The 17,022-nt window shown below is 45.9% G+C and overlaps 1 protein-coding gene across 1 annotated transcript in view; it reads left to right on the forward strand.

Moving 5' to 3' along the window:
• Positions 1–904: 904 nt before the first annotated feature.
• PCGF5 (polycomb group ring finger 5) overlaps positions 905–17,022 on the forward strand; it is a 114,183-nt gene continuing 98,065 nt past the window's right edge. Inside the window, exon 1 of the mRNA XM_077258956.1 lies at positions 905–926. The gene's annotated coding sequence lies outside the window, so the exon portion shown is untranslated. The remainder of the gene's footprint in view (positions 927–17,022) is intronic.

Here is a 17,022-nt window from a genome sequence, read left to right on the forward strand (position 1 = left end):
TATACTATGAAGTTCAACCCCTCATAGTTATGATCTCTTTTGTATTCATTGCTGTGTTAAAAAAAAATCACAAAAACATGCCTATGTCATTTCAGCCAAAGCAAGTAAAGTCAAAAACACACTCAAGGTTAGTAAATAAGAGTAAGGAAACAGATAAGTGAGAGGTGCTAGTGTTACAGAGCCAATTTTACTGTAGAGGAGTCTATTTAAAAGCTAGCATTCCGCTATGGTGCCAGTCCCCGTGTCTGATCTGCCTGTCGTCTAGTGACTTTGGCTCAATAATCAGTTTTAATCTACACCTGGAAGGTATTTTCCATCAAGATGCCAAATTTATTGAAGAAATAGCAGTCAAATACCAGCACAATGTCAGGGGAAAAAATGTTCAGTTCAGAAGGTGGAGATTATCATCACTGTAGTGATTTCCTTGTACAGACATCAGCTCAGTGACTGGATCCAGTTTCATTGCAGAGGAAATTTTTACTCTGGCTTGAGCTGTGCAGATCTTGTGCTGAAAACATAATGCTGATGATTTTTACTTCTGTTCCTCTGATTCCTTTAACAAAAAAAATGTACTGTCCATAAAAGCTAAAACTGCGTAGATAGTATAGATATTTGCCTTGATTGTACAACATACAATGTATATATACCTGTAAGGAGGTGGAACACAAGAAGAGTTCGGGGGCGGTTACCTTCTCTGCTCTGTGCCTGGAACCATTGAGCTGTGCTGCAGGTTCCCCAGGGGCAGACTAAAAGATGGGGACAGGAAGGAAGTTGGGCAGAGAGCGGGAAAGGTGCGCGCGCAAGTGGCAGAGCAGCGTGTACAGCAGTCAGGGCAGGATGCAGCTGCACTCCGGGGAGGAGAGAGGGCTCTCAGTCAGAAGACAAATGCAGGGAATCCCCCAGAAAGCCCAGAAAGACTGCATCTTGTGAGTACATGAAAGCGGACTCTGCTGTGACTGGAGAGGGGCGCCTTGACACCTGTGTTGAGACAGTGGCCCGTGCAGAGACAGTGGCCCGTGCAGAGACTGTGACTCCTGGTACCCACGGTATCAGTGCAGAGCCCCTGATTCCTGTTAAGAGACTTAATAATAGACTGAGCATCGTTCTCCCAGGATAGGCTGTGCTGTTAAAGCTAATGACTCAGAGCTGAGGGGACCCCGTTTGCCTAGCATCCCCTCTGTCTATCACATTAACTCCCAAAACCCCCAGGTTCCTAGAGACCACACAGCTCACGAATAACAGAGGGACGACAAGTGCCGCTGTTTCTCGGTGCCTACGTTGGAGAAGACGACCCTACAGGCAAGTCCTCATCAGACTGATAAGTGTTTTCCTAAGAAAATTCCGTTTACTACTGCTATACTGCTTCCCCTATATTTTGCACCGTTATCTTTTCAGTTTATAATCTGCTTTCTCCCTGCGAGGAGAATATTGTCCCTGTTAATAAATCCCCCTCAACAGTTGGTCTGTCTGTTCCGTGGTGACATACTCTACCCTGCACTCTATTACATACCCAAAAAAGTAATTTTCCTACCAAATTCCACCATTCAACCATGAAAAGGATTGAAGAAAATCATCTTGCAAGTTTACTGCAGTAAGCTAAAGAAGTAGAAAGCCAAATCATAGTGTTTCAGGTGACATATTTCAGTATACACTGCACAGGAATGGTATTGCATGGGTGTCATCTACGAAGAAAGTCACTGCCCATGTTGAAAAATTGGAAGACTACTGGGACTCAATACTCTGCACTGATTAGACCAAGATAAATGGTTTTGTTGCTGATTAGTGATGGGCGGACCCGTAGCTGTTTGAGTCCGTCAGGTTCGACCAAACTTTGTACAAAAGTTTGGTTTGAGTGCCAGAACACTACTCCTTCTTAATCCCAAACCTGAACCCCATTCAAGTGAATGGGGGCCTCAACATCCGGCATTTCCCATGCTGTCATTTGTGTGGCAGCACAGGAAACATTGCCTCTGATTGGCGATAAACTTACTGACGATACCGCTGGTCATAGTGCTGCGGATCCCACACTGTCACACAGAGGACAGTGTGTGAGGCAGCAGCTGTGACAGGCAGTTAGCCTGGGCTCTTCCCGCTTGCCCTGGTGCATTAGCAAGAATGGTAATAGTTTTGGGATTGATGTCAGCTTTGTAATGTCAGCTGACATTAAGCCCAGCGGTTAGTAATGGAGATAGGTCTATTAGACACCCTCATTACTAAACTTGTAGTCAAACAAAAAGAAAGAAACACACACAGAAAAGTCCTTTAATTGAACAAAACACTCCCCAACAAATTCCCTCTTTTACCCATTTATTAAGATAAAATAAAAAATCAAAGTAATTGATCATTAATCCATAATGATGAGGTCCCACGACGATCCGTGATTCTGCTACATTAAAATGCAGTGCTGAACTGTGACATCAGTAATGCGACTGCTCAGCACGACATCCGGAAAACACTGACCGTAGCGTGTGAATCTTACTGCTGCAACAATCGCTGATGTCACTAAGGTTATTGTAGATCATAGCCAACGAACTTCGGTAACCATACTGTTGACAGGGCTTGCAGAGTGAGAAATTTCTCACAATGCCATCATTGACCTCAGTAAGGTTATCTCAGTTCACAGTGGTGCTGCCCTCATGAGAATCGCATGCTGTGAACTAAGATAACCTTACTGATGTCACCTCAATTCACAGCAGCCGGAACTCGCGGAGTGCAAAACAACACCCGGCAGTTGTTGCTGCTCCAGTGTATGGAGCTGCGTTCTTTGAATGGAGCTCCATACACTGAGTGTAGCAGAGTCAGGGATCGTCGTGGGACCTACTTATTAAGGATTTACAGTGGACAGGTGAGGATTACTTTCATTTTGTATTTTATTTTAATAAATGGGTAAAAGAGTGGGAGTGTTTTGTTCAATTAAAGGACTTTTCTCTGTACGTGTCTTTCTCACTTTTGACTGATAGACATCTCTCCATTACTAACCCCTGAGCTTGATGACAGCTGACATTACAAAGCTGAAAATCACTCCAAAATATTACAACGCTTTCCAATGCACCAGGGCATGCAGGAAGAGCTGGGCAAAGTGCTAGAATTGGTGCATCTAATGGATGCGCCATTTTGGGGATGGCTGTGGTCTGCTGTTTTTAGGCTGGGGGTGCCAAATATCTATGGGCCTTCCCAGTCTGAGAATACCAGCTACCAGCTGTCTGTTTTAATTTGGCTGGTTGTGAAAATGTGGGGACCCCACACCATTTTTTAAATTACTTATTTAAATAAAACAGTGTGAGGCACCTCTCTTTTTCATAATCAGCCAAGATAAACCAGACAGCAGAGGGCTGCAGCCTGCAGCTCTCTGTTGTTATCAAAAATAGAGGGGACCCACCCCACATCTTTTTTATATTTATTTTTTTAAATGGTTTGCCATCCAATCACAGTCATGCTAATACTCAACATGGCTGTGATGGGGAAGGAAGTGCCCACACAGGAAAAACTTGCTGATTGGCTGCGCTGCAGCGTTTTAACAGGCATTGTTCAGGCTGGCGAACCTGAACAGTAACAACAGTTGTACAACATACAACATATACACTCACCGGCCACTTTATTAGGTACACCATGCTAGTAACGGGTTGGACCCCCTTTTGCCTTCAGAACTGCCTCAATTCTTCGTGGCATAGATTCAACAAGGTGCTGGAAGCATTCCTCAGAGATTTTGGTCCATATTGACATGATGGCATCACACAGTTGCCGCAGATTTGTCGGCTGCACATCCCAAAGATGCTCCATACAAGGCAGGATGGATCCATGCTTTCATGTTGTTTACGCCAAATTCTGACCCTACCATCCGAATGTCGCAGCAGAAATCGAGACTCATCAGACCAAGCAACGTTTTTCCAATCTTCTACTGTCCAATTTCGATGAGCTTGTACAAATTGTAGCCTCAGTTTCCTGTTTACAAAGTAGAAACAGAAGGTGCTCCAGCTCCAATAAAAGAGATTCTTTATTAATGGTTAAAATCCAGTGACATAATAGATCCTTGCTGTAGTACAAATGTGGGGGTACAGAGCCCATGCAACGCGTTTCGATCGCTGCCGATCTTAATCAATCAGTTTCCTGTTCTTAGCTGAAAGGAGTGTGTTGTGAATTTGGATTCTGGGCTCCCCCGGTGGCTACTGGTGGAATTGAACTTGTGACATCATCTTCCCTGTTCACCTGTTCTGATTAGATCTGGGTGTCGCTATATAACCTGGCTTCTCTGTTAGATGCTTGCCGGTCAACAATGTTATCAGAAGCCTCTCTGTGCTTGTTCCTGCTCCCAGACATCTACTAGATAAGTTGGACATTCGTCCATGTTTTGTTTTTGTATTTTGGTTCCAGTTCACAGCTGCAGTTTCGTTACTGTGTCTGGAAAGCTCTTGTTGATCAGGAATTGCCACTCTGGTATTATGAGTTAATGCCAGAGTCCTAAAGTAATTTCTGGATGTGTTTTGTTAGGGTTTTCTACTGACCATGAAAGTATGCTTTCTGTCTTCTGCTATCTAGAAAGCGGACCTCAAATTTGCTAAAACTATTTTCCTGCTGCGTTTGTTGTTTCATCTCATATCACCGCCAATATATGTGGGGGGCTTCTGTCTCCTTTTGGGCATTTCTCTAGAGGTGAGTCAGGTCTTATATTTCCCTCTGCTAGCATTATTTAGTTCTCCGGCCGGCGCTGGGCATATAGGGATAAAAAGTAGGACATGCTACCTGGCTACTTCTAGATGATGCGGTAGGTTTAGTTCATGGTCAGTACAGTTACATCTTCCAAGAGCTTGTTCCTATAGAGGCTTATGCTAGTTCTCTGGCCATGGAGATCATGACAGTTTGACCGGACCACTAAAGGGTTAAAATCCTTGGCTGAGAAAGGAGAGAAATAAGAAGTCTGCTGAGAGTTTTTTTTTTTTTTTTTTTTCCTCTGTGCTCTTAATTGGATCACTTGCCAGTCTGTCTATGCTGCAGTCTTTCTTTTTTTTCTCTCTCCTTATAATCTTTGAATGGCTTTGTGTTCACCTGTTAATAATGGATCTTCAGAGTGTAACTGCAGGTTTGAATAATCTCACCACGAAAGTACAAAATTTGCAAGATTTTATTATTCATGCTCCGGTATCTGAGCCGAGAATTCCTTTGCCGGAATTCTTCTCAGGGAATAGATCTAGCTTTCAGAATTTTAGAAATAATTGTAAGCTATTTTTGTCCCTGAAATCTCGTTCTGCTGGAGACTCTGCACAGCAGGTTGGGATTGTGATTTCCTTGCTCCGCGGCGACCCTCAAGACTGGGCTTTTGCATTGGCACCAGGGGATCCTGCGTTGCGCAATGTGGATGCGTTTTTTTTGGCCTTGGGCTTGCTGTATGAGGAACCTCATTTGGAACTTCAGGCAGAAAAAACTTTGATGTCCCTATCGCAGGGGCAAGATGAAGCTGAAATTTACTGCCAAAGATTCCGTAAATGGTCTGTGCTTACTCAGTGGAATGAGTGCGCCTTGGCGGCTACTTTCAGAGAGGGTCTCTCTGATGCCATTAAGGATGTTATGGTGGGGTTCCCTGTGCCTGCGGGTCTGAATGAGTCCATGACAATGGCCATTCAGATCGATAGGCGTCTGCGGGAGCGCAAACCTGTGCACCATCTGGCGGTGTCCACTGAGAAGACGCCAGAAAGCATGCAGTGTGATAGAATTCTGTCCAGAAGCGAGCGGCAGAATTTTAGACGGAAAAATGGGTTGTGTTTCTATTGTGGGGATTCTACTCATGTTATATCAGCGTGCTCTAAGCGTACTAAAAAGCTTGATAAATCCGTTTCCATTTGCACTTTACAGTCTAAATTTATTTTGTCTGTGACCCTGATTTGCTCTTTGTCATCTATTACTACTGACGCCTATATCGATTCTGGCGCCGCTTTGAGTCTTATGGATTGGTCCTTTGCCAATCGTTGTGGGTATGATTTAGAGCCTTTGGAAACTCTTATTCCTCTGAAGGGGATTGACTCCACCCCATTGGCTAATAATAAACCACAATACTGGACACAAGTGACTATGTGTATTAATCCGGATCACCAGGAGACTATTCGTTTTCTAGTGCTGTATAATCTACATGAGGATTTGGTGCTGGGATTGCCATGGCTGCAGTCTCACAACCCAGTCCTTGACTGGAGAGCTATGTCTGTGTTGAGCTGGGGATGTAAGGGGACTCATGGGGACGTACCTTTGGTGTCCATTTCATCATCTATTCCCTCTGAAATCCCTGAGTTCCTGTCTGATTATCGTGACGTCTTTGAAGAACCCAAGCTGGGTTCACTACCTCCGCACCGTGAGTGCGATTGTGCTATAGATTTAATTCCGGGTAGTAAATACCCAAAGGGTCGTTTATTTAATCTGTCTGTGCCTGAACATACTGCTATGCGAGAATATATAAAGGAGTCCTTGGAAAAGGGACATATTCGTCCATCGTCATCTCCCTTAGGAGCCGGTTTTTTCTTTGTGTCAAAAAAAGACGGCTCTTTGAGACCATGTATTGATTATCGGCTTTTGAATAAAATCACGGTTAAATATCAATACCCATTGCCGTTGCTGACTGATTTGTTTGCTCGCATAAAGGGGGCCAAGTGGTTCTCTAAGATTGATCTCCGTGGGGCGTATAATTTGTTGCGGATCAGGCAGGGGGATGAGTGGAAAACCGCATTTAATACGCCCGAGGGCCACTTTGAGTATTTGGTGATGCCTTTTGGTCTTTCTAATGCCCCTTCAGTCTTCCAGTCCTTTATGCATGATATTTTCCGCGATTTTTTGGATAAATTTATGATAGTGTATCTGGATGATATTCTGATTTTTTCGGATGACTGGGACTCTCATGTCCGGCAAGTTAAGAGGGTTTTTCAGGTTTTGCGGTCTAATTCTCTGTGTGTCAAGGGTTCTAAGTGCGTTTTTGGGGTTCAGAGAATTTCCTTTTTGGGATATATTTTTTCTCCCTCTTCCATTGAGATGGATCCTGTCAAGGTTCAAGCTATTTGTGATTGGACGCAGCCCTCTTCTCTTAAAAGTCTTCAGAAATTTTTGGGCTTTGCCAACTTTTATCGTCGATTTATTTCTGGTTTTTCGGATGTCGTTAAGCCATTGACCGATTTGACTAGACAGGGTGCTGATGTTGCTAATTGGTCCCCTGATGCTGTGGAGGCCTTTCAGGAGCTTAAGCGCCGTTTTTCTTCTGCCCCTGTGTTGCGTCAGCCTGATGTGACTCTTCCTTTTCAGGTTGAGGTCGACGCTTCTGAGATCGGAGCTGGGGCAGTGTTGTCGCAGAAAAGTTCTGACTGCGCCGTGATGAGGCCTTGTGCCTTCTTTTCCCGTAAATTTTCGCCCGCTGAGCGGAATTATGATGTTGGGAATCGGGAGCTTTTGGCCATGAAGTGGGCGTTTGAGGAGTGGCGCCATTGGCTCGAGGGGGCCAGACATCAGGTGGTGGTATTGACTGACCACAAAAATTTGATTTATCTTGAGACCGCCAGGCGCCTGAATCCTAGACAGGCGCGCTGGTCATTATTTTTTTCTCGGTTTAATTTTGTGGTATCGTACCTACCAGGTTCTAAGAATGTTAAGGCGGATGCCCTTTCTAGGAGTTTTGAGCCTGATTCACCTGGCAACTCTGACCCCACAGGTATTCTTAAGGAGGGAGTTATCTTGTCAGCTGTTTCTCCAGACCTGCGGCGGGCCTTGCAGGAGTTTCAGGCGGATAGACCGGATCGTTGTCCGCCTGATAGGCTGTTTGTTCCTGATGATTGGACCAGTAAAGTCATCTCTGAGGTGCATTCTTCTGCGTTGGCAGGTCATCCTGGAATTTTTGGTACCAGGGATTTGGTGGCAAGATCCTTCTGGTGGCCTTCCCTGTCACGAGATGTGCGAGGCTTTGTGCAGTCTTGTGACGTTTGTGCTCGGGCCAAGCCTTGTTGTTCTCGGGCTAGTGGATTATTGTTGCCCTTGCCTATTCCTAAGAGGCCTTGGACACACATCTCGATGGATTTTATTTCAGATCTGCCTGTTTCTCAGAAGATGTCTGTCATCTGGGTGGTGTGTGACCGTTTTTCTAAGATGGTTCATTTGGTTCCCCTGCCCAAATTGCCTTCTTCTTCCGAGTTGGTGCCCCTGTTTTTTCAAAATGTTGTTCGTTTGCATGGTATTCCTGAGAATATCGTTTCTGACAGAGGAACCCAATTTGTGTCTAGATTTTGGCGGGCATTTTGTGCTAGGATGGGCATAGATTTGTCTTTTTCGTCTGCTTTTCACCCTCAGACTAATGGCCAGACCGAGCGGACTAATCAGACCCTGGAGACATATCTGAGGTGTTTTGTGTCTGCTGACCAGGATGATTGGGTTGCTTTTTTGCCATTGGCGGAGTTCGCCCTCAATAATCGGGCCAGCTCTGCCACCTTGGTTTCCCCGTTTTTCTGTAATTCGGGGTTCCATCCTCGATTTTCCTCCGGTCAGATGGAATCCTCGGATTGTCCTGGAGTGGATGCGGTGGTGGAGAGATTGCATCATATCTGGGGGCAGGTGATGGACAATTTAAAGTTGTCCCAGGAGAAGACTCAGCTTTTTGCCAACCGTCACCGTCGTGTTGGTCCTCGGCTTTGTGTTGGAGATTTGGTGTGGTTGTCTTCTCGTTTTGTCCCTATGAGGGTCTCATCTCCTAAGTTTAAGCCTCGGTTCATCGGTCCGTATAAAATATTGGAGATTCTTAACCCTGTTTCCTTCCGTTTGGACCTCCCTGCATCCTTTTCTATTCATAACGTTTTTCATCGGTCGTTATTGCGCAGGTATGAGGCACCGGTTGTGCCTTCCGTTGAGCCTCCTGCTCCGGTGTTGGTTGAGGGTGAGTTGGAGTACGTTGTGGAAAAAATCCTAGACTCCCGTGTTTCCAGACGGAGACTCCAGTATCTGGTCAAGTGGAAGGGATACGGCCAGGAGGATAATTCTTGGGTCACTGCATCTGATGTTCATGCCTCTGATCTGGTTCGTGCCTTTCATAGGGCCCATCCTGATCGCCCTGGTGGTTCTGGTGAGGGTTCGGTGCCCCCTCCTTGAGGGGGGGGTACTGTTGTGAATTTGGATTCTGGGCTCCCCCGGTGGCTACTGGTGGAATTGAACTTGTGACATCATCTTCCCTGTTCACCTGTTCTGATTAGATCTGGGTGTCGCTATATAACCTGGCTTCTCTGTTAGATGCTTGCCGGTCAACAATGTTATCAGAAGCCTCTCTGTGCTTGTTCCTGCTCCCAGACATCTACTAGATAAGTTGGACATTCGTCCATGTTTTGTTTTTGTATTTTGGTTCCAGTTCACAGCTGCAGTTTCGTTACTGTGTCTGGAAAGCTCTTGTTGATCAGGAATTGCCACTCTGGTATTATGAGTTAATGCCAGAGTCCTAAAGTAATTTCTGGATGTGTTTTGTTAGGGTTTTCTACTGACCATGAAAGTATGCTTTCTGTCTTCTGCTATCTAGAAAGCGGACCTCAAATTTGCTAAAACTATTTTCCTGCTGCGTTTGTTGTTTCATCTCATATCACCGCCAATATATGTGGGGGGCTTCTGTCTCCTTTTGGGCATTTCTCTAGAGGTGAGTCAGGTCTTATATTTCCCTCTGCTAGCATTATTTAGTTCTCCGGCCGGCGCTGGGCATATAGGGATAAAAAGTAGGACATGCTACCTGGCTACTTCTAGATGATGCGGTAGGTTTAGTTCATGGTCAGTACAGTTACATCTTCCAAGAGCTTGTTCCTATAGAGGCTTATGCTAGTTCTCTGGCCATGGAGATCATGACAGGAGTGGTACCCGGTGTGGTCTTCTGCTGCTGTAGCCCATCTGCCTCAAAGTTCGACGCACTGTGCGTTCAGAGATGCTCTTAGGCCTACCTTGGTTGTAACGGGTGGCGATTTGAGTCACTGTTGCCTTTCTATCAGCTCGAACCAGTCTGCCCATTCTCCTCTGACCTCTGGCATCAACAAGGCATTTCCGCCCACAGAACTGCCGCTCACTGGATTTTTTTTATTTTTCGGACCATTCTCTGTAAACCCTAGAGATGGTTGTGCGTGAAAATCCCAGTAGATCAGCAGTTTCTGAAATACTCAGACCAGCCCTTCTGGCACCAACAACCATGCCACGTTCAAAGGCACTCAAATCACCTTTCTTCCCCATACTGATGCTCGGTTTGAACTGCAGGAGATTGTCTTGACCATGTCTACATGCCTAAATGCACTGAGTTGCCGCCATGTGATTGGCTGATTAGAAATTAAGTGTTAACAAGAAGTTGGACAGGTGTACCTAATAAAGTGGCCAGTGAGTGTATATACCCAGAAAAGGAAATTTTACTAACAAATTCACAACATATCATGAAAAGGGTTGAAGAAAATCAACATGCAAGTTTAATGCTGCTAGATAAAGAAATAGAAAGCCAAACCATTGTGTTTCCAGTGACATAATACAGCATACACTGCAGAGGAATGGCATGCATGGGTGTCGTCTTCAAAGAAAGTCAGGGCCCATGTTGAAAAATATGAAGATTACTGGGACTCTATACTCTGGAATGATGAGACCAAGATAAATGTTTTGTTGCTGATTAGGGATGGGCGAATCAGTGGATGTTCAGATCTGTCGGTTTCGGCCAAACTTTATACAAAAGTTCAGTTCAGGTACGAGAACGGTAGCCGAACTTGATCCTAAACCTAAACCCCATTTAAGTGAATGGGGACCTGAACATCCGGCGGTTCCCATGCTGTAATTTGTGTGGCAGCACAGGAAACACCGGCTTTGATTGGCGGTAACAATAATGATGATACCGCCGGTCACAACAGTGCGGTTCCCACACTGTCACACAGAGGACAGCGTGTGAGGCAGCAGCTGTGACTAGCGGTTAGCCTTGGCTCTCCCCGCTTGCCCTGGTGCTTTGGCAAGTGGGGTAATAGTTTTGGGGTTGATGTCAGCTTTGTATTGTCAGCTGACATCAAGCCCAAGGGTTAGCAATAGAGTGATATCCAGGGCCGTATTTAGAGTTTCTGCTGCCCTAGGCACTTTTAGTGCTCCCTCCCCCTTTGGGGAGTATGATACTATCGGCAGTGACTTTGCCATAAATCGCTGATGTGAAAGCAGCCTTTTGCAGCAGATCCGGCAGTTTTTCCGCATCTGCCGCGTAATGGATCACTTACGGCAACACTGCGTTCGGCCTCATTCATTCCCTATGGGACTTGCGGACATGTGTGGCACTTGCGGTTTTGCTGCGATCCGGCAAATGCGGTACTTGCAGCAATGGAAAAAAACACTGCTAGCAATGTTTTTTGTATCACCGCAAGTGCAAAACCGCAATTGCCGCACATGTCCGCAAGTAGCCATCACTACCTGTCCCTGCACCTTGCTAGCTCATCCCTAACCATCCCTCTGACCTAAAACTACACTATAAAGCTTTAGAAAAACAATTTATTAACTGACATATTCCTATGATAATGAGGGCTCCAGGCTACGGCGTAGACTAGGACGGGCAGTCTCCGGGTCTCCATTCTCTCTGTGTACACCCTCAGTCCCTGTCTCACTCCCTGAGCACAGACCTCCCTCCACCGGACCCGGTAATCGCCGCTTGCAGTAGCATACTGGCAGAGGTGTATCTAGGTTTTCTGGCACCAGGGGCAATAATTCATTTTGGTGCCCCCCCTCCGCCAAGGACATATGCGATTTACACACTCAGTCATGTGCCCACGAGCTCCTCTCCCTAATGCTCTCAATGTTCAGTGAAAAACTGAGAGAAGCAGAAGAGAAGCTCGGTGTCACAGGACCATAAGTATGAAAATCGCATATGAGTGAAGTGTCCATGTGACGACTACTGGAACCTGCAGAGCTGGATCCTGACATCGCAGGCTTCTGAATTCTCACAGCGAATGCACTGCACATGCAGCGCCCCAGAGTCCTGGTCGTTGCAGTACTGTGGCTCCGCCGCTAAGGGGGGCTATGGTAAGTCTGATGGCACTGAAGGAGTTCATCTGACCAGGTATCACAGACACCAATACATTTCACAGTCTGGCCTCCAGGGGGAGCTAAGGGTACTATTCATTAGGCCACTCCTCACAGTCTGGTAAAACTGGGGGTTAGGCAGGAAGTTAGAGAGAAAGCTGACTGGGTTGGAACCAGGCAACACCTTGTGGCAGAGGGTGTTGTAGGGGAAGATTCAGAGGGGTCCCTGTCAGGGGTGGGATCCTGACAGAGGCCTAGCAACCAGAGAGAACGTTACGGGACCGCGCCTGCACGATATAGCGGTGGTACCCTAAGAAAGGACAAGAAGCGAGGTTTATTGTGCTGAGTGAGAAACGAGATCAACGCAACAAGGAGAATACCAGTAGGAGTCGTGCTGTAAGACGAGGCAACATCCTATTGAGGCGCATAACCGGTGGCCGGAATGCCAAGGACGTATAGAGCTCCAAGCCAAACTTCAAACCTACGGCAGGACAGTCAGTTACAGGCGGGCTGTCTCACCCAGACCCAGGAAGACACAGGGGGGTAACAACAGGAGTGGGGCGACGCTGGAGTCCCGGAAGAGCTCCGAGCCTCCCCGTCATACGGGTGCGTCCTAACCGTAAGATCAGGGGGACGTAGAGGGAGAACATGAGAATCGAGTTGTGAGGGAACACGAGAAACAGACACAACAGTTGTGGGGTACTATCCCGTAAGCACAGCAGGAGAGGACCACAACACAAGCGCAGGAAGGTAGGCACGGATTTCCACCTGCAAAGGGAACTCTGGAGGTGCCATCGGACCGGCCGGACTTGCGCAGCCCTGTTAACCGTATTCCAGATTGAGGACTCAGAAGCCTTCAGTAAAGAGGTAAAGAGACTGCAACTTGGTGTCCTCGTTATTGACTGCGACCGGCACTACACCGCACCATAACATCAGCACCATCATACCACCACCTTTCATTGTGCGCCCCTCAGCAGGGTCACGGACCAGGTCTAGCCACCGTGACAACCTCAGAGCAGAGACTCAGAGGCCCGGTACCGGGTACCCCTCGGCCCTGCGGCAGTGGGGGGCGCTGCACACACTTTTAGGCTTCTCCCTTGCCGGTGGACAGTCATGTCAACACAAGCATGTGATTTATATACTTCTGACCACATTCCGACTAGACGTGCCCAGCCTCGCTCAGTTAATTTTCATTGAAGGAGGCCACACATGTCTAGTCAGCATGTGACCGCATGTATGTAAATCCCCAGCATGAGAGAATCCTGACAGCGTGCAGTGCACACTGTGAGAATTCAGAAGTCTGCAGTCACTAAGAATGACTGCTGACTCATCACAAACCTGGAAATCCCCTTTAATGCTCCTAACATAAATAAAAATATGAGAGTTAGTTAGTATCACAAATAACATTTACATCCAGGTACCTTATAGATGGCGTCGTTTCTACAGTAGAGTCGTTCTCCTTCTTTTCTTCATCTTGTCCAGATCCCATGATGAGTTTTCTCATCCACAGCAGTCTGTGCAGACTTCCATCTTCTCCGTTCTTTTGCAGAAAATCTCCACATGATGCCCTTAACCCCTTTCTGACATTGGACGTACTATCCAGTCGAGGTGGGGTGGGCCCGTATGACCACCGACGGGATAGTACGTCCAGCGCAATCGGCCGCGCTCACGGTGGAACCGCGGCCGATCGCGGCCGGGTGTCAGCTGGCTATCGCAGCTGACATCCGGCACTATGTGCCGGGGCGGTCCGTGACCGCAGTGTACCGGCGGTACAGGGAAGCATCGCGCAGGGAGGGGGCTCCCTGCGTGCTTCCCTGAGACCCCCGGAGCAACGCGATGTGATCGCGTTGCTCCGAGGGTCTCTTACCTCCTCCTCCCTGCAGCAGGCCCGGATCCAAGATGGCCACGGCATCCGGGTCCTGCAGGGAGGTGGCTTCACTGCGCCTGCTCAGAGCAGGTGCCGGGAAGCCTGAATCTGTGCACCTCAGATCGCCGATCTGACACAGTGCACAGCAAAGTGTCAGATCGGCGATCTTACACTATAACATGATGCCCCCCCCCGGGGCAATGTTATAGTGTAAAAAAAAATACTCACATGTGTTAAAAAAATTTAAAAAAATTCCCAAAAAAATTCCACAAAAAAACAAAATATTGTTCCTATAAATACATTTCTTTATCTAAGTTAAAAAAAAACAATAAAAGTACACATATTTAGTATCGCCGCGTCCGTAACGACCCGACCTATAAAACTGTCCCACTAGTTAACCCCTTCAGTGAACACCGAAAAAAAAAAACGAGGCAAAAAACAACGCTTTATTATCATACCGCCAAAAAAAAGTGGAATAACACGCGATCAAAAAGACGGATATAAATAACCATGGTACCGCTGAAAACTTCATCTTGTCCCGCAACAAACGAGCCGCCATTCAGCATTATCAAAGAAAAAAGAAAAAAGTTATAGTCCTCAGAATAAAGCGATGCAAAAATAATTATTTTTTCTATAAAATAGATTTTATCGTATAAAAGCGCCAAAACATAAAAAATAATATAAATGAGGTATCACTGTAATCGTACTGACCGGAAGAATAAAACTGCTTCATCCATTTTACCAAACGAGGAACGGTATAAACGCCTCCCCCAAAAGAAATTCATGAATAGCTGGTTTTTGGTCATTCTGCCTCACAAAAATCGGAATAAAAAGCGATCAAAAAATGTCACGTGCCCGTAAATGGCACCAATAAAAACGACAACTCGTCCCGCAAAAAACAAGACCTCACATGACTCTGTGGACCAAAATATGGAAAAATTATAGCTCTCAAAATGTGGTAACGCAAAAAATATTTTTTGCAATAAAAAGCGTCTTTCAATGTGTGACGGTTGGCAATCATAAAAATCAGCTAAAAAATCCGCTATAAAAGTAAATCAAACCCCCCTTCATCACCCCCTTAGTTAGCGAAAAATTAAAAAATTTAAAAAATGTATTTATTTCTATTTTCCCATTAGGGTTAGGGTTAGGGCTAGGGTTAGGGTTAGGGCTACGGTCTGGGCTAGGGTTAGGGTTAGGGCTAGGGTTAGGGTTAGGGCTAAGGTTAGGGCTAGGGTTAAAGCTAGGGTTAGGGATAGGGCAAGGGTTAGGGTTGGGGTTAAGGCTACAGTTAGGGTTGGGGCTAAAGTTAGGGTTTGGATTAGATTTACGGTTGGGAATAGGGTTGGGATTAGGGTTAGGGGTGTGTCAGGGTTAGGGGTGTGTTTGGATTAGGGTTTCAGTTATAATTGGGGGTTTCCACTGTTTAGGCACATCAGGGGCTCTCCAAACGCGACATGGCGTCCGATCTCAATTCCAGCCAATTCTGCGTTGAAAAAGTAAAACAGTGTTCCTTCCATTCCGAGCTCTCCCGTGCGCCCAAACAGGGGTTTACCCCAACATATGGGGTATCAACGCACTCAGGACACATTGGACAACAACTTTTGGGGTCCAATTTCTTCTGTTATCCTTGGAAAATACAAAACTGGGGGCTAAAAAATAATTTTTGTGGAAAAAAATATTTTTTATTTTCACGGCTCTGCGTTATAAACTGTAGTGAAACACTTGGGGGGGTTCAAAGTTCTCACAGCACATCTAGAAAAGTTCCTTGGAGGGTCTAGTTTCCAATATGGGGTCACTTGTGGGGGGTTTCTACTGTTTAGGTACATTAGGGGCTCTGCAAATGCAATGTGACACCTGCAGACCAATCCATCTAAGTCTGCATTGCAAATGACGCTCCTTCCCTTCCGAGCTCTGCCATGCGCTCAAACGGTGGTTCCCCCCCACATATCTGGTATCAGCGTACTCAGGACAAATTGGACAACAACTTTTGGGGACCAATTTCAACTGTTACCCTTGGAAAAATACAAAACTGGGGGCTAAAAAATAATTTTTGTGGAAAAAAAAGGATTTTTTATTTTCACGGCTCTGCGTTATAAACTGTAGTGAAACACTTGGGGGTTCAAAGCTCTCACAACACATCTAGATGAGTTCCTTAGGGGTCTACTTTCCAAAATGGTGTCACCTGTGGGGGGTTTCAATGTTTAGGCACATAAGTGGCTCTCCAAACGCAACATGGGGTCCCATCTCAATTCCTGTCAATTTTGCATTGAAAAGTCAAACGGCACTCCTTCTCTTCTGAGCTCTCCCACACGCCCAAACAGTGGTTTACCCCCACATATGGGGTATCAGCGTACTCAGGACAAATTGTACAACAACTTTTGGGGTCCAATTTCTTCTCTTACCCTTGGGAAAATAAAAAATTGGGGGCGAAAAGATCATTTTTGTGAAAAAATATGATTTTTTATTTTTACGGCTCTGCATTATAAACTTCTGTGAATCACTTAATGTGTCAAAGTGCTCACCACACATCTAGATAAGTTCCCCAGGGGGTCTACTTTCCAAAATGGTGTCACTTGTGGGGGGGGGTTCAATGTTTAGGCACATCAGGGGCTCTCCAAACGCAACATGGCGTCCCATCTCAATTCCAGTCAATTTTGCATGGAAAAGTCAAATGGCGCTCCTTCGCTTCCGAGCTCTGCCATGCGCCCAAACAGTGGTTTACCCCCACATATGGGCGTATCGGCGTACTCAAGACAAATTGTACAACAGCTATTGGGGTCCATTTTCTCCTGTTACCCTTGGTAAAATAAAACAAATTGGAGCTGAAGTAAATTTTTGTGAAAAAAAGTTAAATGTTCATTTTTATTTAAACATTCCAAAAATTCCTGTGAAACACCTGAAGGGTTAATAAACTTCTTGAATGTGGTTTTGAGTACCTTGAGGGGTGCAGTTTTTAGAATGGTGTCACACTTGGTTATTTTCTATCATATAGACCCCTCAAAATGACTTCAAATGAGATGCGGTCCCTAAAAAAAAAAATGGTGGTGCTGGTCAGCTTTTAACCCTTATAACTCCCTAACAAAAAAAAATTTTGTTTCCAAAATTGTGCTGATGTAAAGTAGACATGTGGGAAATGTTAC

Source organism: Ranitomeya variabilis, chromosome 4 (genome assembly GCF_051348905.1).
Source record: "Ranitomeya variabilis isolate aRanVar5 chromosome 4, aRanVar5.hap1, whole genome shotgun sequence".
Lineage (NCBI taxonomy): Eukaryota > Metazoa > Chordata > Amphibia > Anura > Dendrobatidae > Ranitomeya > Ranitomeya variabilis.